This window comes from Mandrillus leucophaeus, unplaced genomic scaffold, assembly GCF_000951045.1.
Source record: "Mandrillus leucophaeus isolate KB7577 unplaced genomic scaffold, Mleu.le_1.0 Scaffold101, whole genome shotgun sequence".
NCBI classification, from domain to species: Eukaryota; Metazoa; Chordata; class Mammalia; order Primates; family Cercopithecidae; genus Mandrillus; species Mandrillus leucophaeus.
Window position 1 is genome coordinate 1,733,188 of NW_012098210.1, and position 4,365 is coordinate 1,737,552.

At 37.8% G+C, this 4,365-nt stretch overlaps 1 protein-coding gene across 3 annotated transcripts in view; it reads left to right on the top strand.

Annotated features, from left to right (window-relative positions):
* Positions 1-4,365, top strand: part of PTPRA (protein tyrosine phosphatase, receptor type, A) — a 189,809-nt gene that overhangs the window by 88,502 nt on the left and 96,942 nt on the right. For 2 of the 3 annotated variants that reach the window (XM_011974654.1, XM_011974659.1), the window contains one exon: positions 2,058-2,100. The exons of the other annotated variant lie outside the window; for it this stretch is intronic. The gene's annotated coding sequence lies outside the window, so the exon portion shown is untranslated. The remainder of the gene's footprint in view (positions 1-2,057; positions 2,101-4,365) is intronic. 3 annotated transcript variants of the gene reach the window in all.

The following is a 4,365-nucleotide window of genomic DNA, read 5'->3' on the forward strand; positions in this document are numbered from 1 at the left end:
ATATTTATCTTATCTTAAAGATACATATATATCTTTAAGATACATATATATCTTTAAGATAGATAGATATAGATATTTATATAGCTAAGTAATTAATAAATTATATATTAAGTTCTATTTAAGCAATGAGTAGGCTGCTATGGTTGTGAATGTTTGGAGTAGACAGAGGATAAGAATGGGTCTACCATAATCAGCAGGGGCAGGTTTTGTTTAAGCTGAAAACTAAGAGGGCTTAGAACAGAAACTGCCAGGCAGAAGCAGTTACCAGTGTGAAGACTAGATGAGAACCAAAAACATATGTGGGAGGAGGGAGGGGAAGTTGTGCAGTAGGGAGTTGAGATTGATTTAGAATTGTATTAATGAGCTTCCCCTGCAACCCCCATTTTTCTCCCATTTACCTTCAGAAAAATTAGTGATTTGACTACCAGTGAATCTAGGCTCCAGGTCTAGCTCTGTAGTTTTGTTCAAAACGAAACAGAAGGAGGGAGGAAAAAGAGAGCAAACATGGAATTGGGATGGGAAGTAAGGAAGAGAATCCATGAGAAGAGAGACTATGTCAAGTTTCTTCGTATTCCTTTTTTAATTATAGAAGAAAAGATCGGATAAGAATATTCCATCTTATTTCTCTGTTTAAAAGAGAGTAGGCCAGGCGCAGTGGCTCACGCGTGTAATCCCAGCACTTTGGGAGGCTGAGGCAGGCGGATCACAAGGTCAGGAGTTCGAGACCAGCCTGACCAACATGGTGAAAGCCTGTCTCTACTAAAATTACAAAAATTAGCCGGGTGTGGTAGCGCATGCCTGTAATCCCAGCTACTTGGGAGGCTGAGGCAGGAGAATCGCTTGAACCTGGGAGGCCGAGGTTACAGTGAGCCGAGATCACGCCACTGTACTCCAGTCTGGGCAATAGAGTGAGACTCCTTCTCAAAAAAAAAAAATAATAATAATAATAAAATAAATAAAAGAGCAAATGAATCAAAATGAAGAGAAGCCATTTTATCTGCCTCCTGGATGAAGAGTTTCATTGATGAACCTGAAATGTTTTGGTTAACATGAGAAAGGGGGGTGAGAAGATGCCTGAGATGTGAGCTCCTTGAGGACAAGAGCTGCTCTCTCTCTCCAGCCTGGCACAAGACAAGGAACTTAGTTGAATGAATGAACAAATAAGTAGTTCTCTGCTTTGAAGGAACTTGGTCTGTTATTAATTTACAAATCAGGTTTACCATTTATTTGCTTTATATAAGTTCTAGAGACAGATTAAGAAACCATTTCCTCTCATAATATTACTACCCTAAACTTCTGGTCTGATCTATGGATTGTAGAGCTTAAATTTCCTCAAAGCCCAACAGAGGTTGTTACGCCAAGTAAATGGCATATTTCTCAGAGCCTTGTATTTTCTGTCTTTGGCCACAGACCTTAGGACTTAGGCTGATATCTGAGAAGGAAAAACTGGAACTTAGTAGAATCATGCTTCCTGTATCTTAATTTTCCAACTCTTATATAAGGTTTGCTTTTTCTAGAGAGAGACTAATCTGGAATGAGAATGAAATCTCATCAGTAAAGGCAAAGCTTTAAGTGGGTCATCTGACTTTGCTTTTGTGCTCTACATTCACCCTGGTCATAAAAGGTCCTTTCATGAGTTTTCTAGGCTTTCATCACTGCCAGCCTCTCCACAGGCATTGTGAAAGTATTAAACTTCCTACCCTCCCCCATGCTTGTCTCATGGACTCTTTCGTAGAGTGCACACTGGACTGTGTTTAGCTCAGCAGGAACTCTTTGCAAACACTGAATACATGAACAATCCTCCTGAAAAGATAAGAGATTTCAGTATTGATTAGCTTCATAGCCGCAGAAGTTAGCGTCTGCCAGTATCTGATAAACAGGGTGACTTGCAGCCTAATTTTTGTGAAATTACTAGGCCAAAGTTTAAGAAGTGTTCATGTTAAAGTTACTTATATATAAAATTTGCCTATAGATAATTTCTGTCAATAGGAGGTTGATGAATGCTTCACATAACCTAGATACTCCTAATTAAATGTTTTTTATTTCTTTTTTTCTAGGACACATGTTCAAAGAGCATAATTAACTTTTTAAAAGAAGCTAGTAAGTACTGAAATAGTTTTTTAAGTTTTTTCTACAGAAATGGAGGAGGAAAGGAAACATGGAATTCTGAAGGGCTACTTAGTAAGCTGCTTATGGCATAATCTGGGGTAGGGGTGCATGGTAAAGGATTTGCATTTTACTGAGATCCATACATGTCAAGGGAACTGTATGTAAAATTAGTCATATGTATTGATTTTTCAAGGACTATAGTCCATCAACTACAATAGGCTCCAAAAAATATTGGTGAAATTAGCTTCTTGGGGCCTTCCAGTTTACCTACTGTGTTATTCTCACTGTAAATATTCTCAACTTTTGGGGTTTTAGCCACTTAAGTTTTTTATTTTCTCTAATGTCTCTAGTATCTGCCTTCCTTTCCTGTCGATGCTAAACTCTGAGGTTTAGCAGTTCATTCTCTTCCCTCATTGCTTATAGCTTCATTACATTCATCTAGCAAAACCTTAATTCTGTATGTTCGCCATACCATTAGTGCTTAGAGCATTTTTTCAGAAAAGAATCCTGGAAAAATGGACCTTATCTCACCGGGGCCCTCGGGGCTGCTGGGCTGCCTGGTGTCAGCACTTCCTGCCATTTTCTATAGCACCAGTATTAGTCTTAATACTTTAAAAAACCATGTCCCACTATCTCCCCCTCCTGTCTTAGCCTTTGATCTTGCTGCGTACCTCGTGGGGAAATCTTTAAGATGTCAGATTTCAGTTCACTCACTTTTCTACAATTTCTCCCATTTTTGCCTTTCTTATGTGCCTTCGCTTCCTTCCCATCTGATTCTTTATCGGCATTTACACAGATTGGTTCTTGCCTAACTCGACAGACCCTTTCTTGAGTGCAAATCAGTGGCTGTTTTTGCTAGGGTATAAAAATTCTATATCTAGTCACCTTGACAAAGTTACCCTATTATTTCCAATAACTTACCTCGTATAGAATCTTGTAGATTTTCTTTTTTTTTTTTTAAGATGTTTTCTCACTTTGTCACCATGCCCAGCCTAAATTCTCGTAGGTTTTCTATGTAAACAATCAGATTTTCTGCAAATATTAGTCACCTTTCTAATTCTTATAATTTTAATTTCTTTTTCTTTTTTAAAATTTTTTGTAGAGACTAGATTTTGCTATGTTGTCCAGGCTGGTCTTGAACTCCTGGGCTCAAGCAATCCTCCCGTCTGAGCCTCCTAAAGTGCCGTTACAGTGGCATGAACCACTGTACGTGGCCAAATTTCTTTTCCTGTTGTGAAGGCAAAGACTTTTCTAACAATATTGAATAGAAGTGATAGTAGATTACTTTATTTCTGATTTTCAAAAGAATGCTTTCAGTTTCTCTCTGTTGAAGATAATTGCATAATGTTGTTTTTTTAAATAGTAACTGCTTTATCAGGTTAAGGAAGGTTTCTTCTATTTCTATTTAAGAGGATTTTTTAAAATCTTGAATTCATGTGTTTTTATCTAGTGCATTTTCTACATCAATTGAAATGGTTGTATGAACTTTCTTTTTTAATATGGGTGAATTGTATTTATAGATTTTATGTTAAAATATCCTTGTATATCTTGGATAAACTCAAGTGGATCATGATTTATCTTTTTTATATGCTAGATTCAATTTGTTGATACTTTGGTATTATTTTTGAATATATATTATTGTGTAAAAGTAAGCCTGTGATATTCTTTCTTGTAATGTTTTTGTCCAGTTTTGGTGCCTGGTTTTGCTCTCTCCTTAGAATGAGCTGGGAACTAGTCACTCTTGTTTTCTCACCTGTAATACCATTTGGGTCCAGTGTTTTTTATGGGGGACAAATTTGAACTTGTGGTCAGCCTCTTTAATTGTAAGAATATTCAGGTCTTTTGTTCTTCCTGGGCTAGTTTTTAATTCTTTTTCTAGAGATTCGTTCATTTCTCTTAGTTTTATTTGCCTATAGTTGTAGATAATCTCAGTTTTTTATCTCCTTCATCTGTAATTATTTCCACTTTTGATTTATAATAGCTTGTGGGCTGGGCGTCATGTCTCACGCCTGTAATCCCAGCACTTTGGGAGGTCAAGGTGGGAGGATCACAAGGTCAGGAGATCGAGACCATCCTGGCTAACACGGTGAAACCCCGTCTCTACTAAAAATACAAAAAAAAAAATAAGCTGGGCGTAGTGGCAGGCACTTGTAGTCCCAGCTACTCGGAAGGCTGAGGCAGGAGAATGGCGTGAACCCAGGAGACAGAGGTTGCAGTGAGCCGAGATCGTACCACTGCACTCCAGCCTAGGCAACA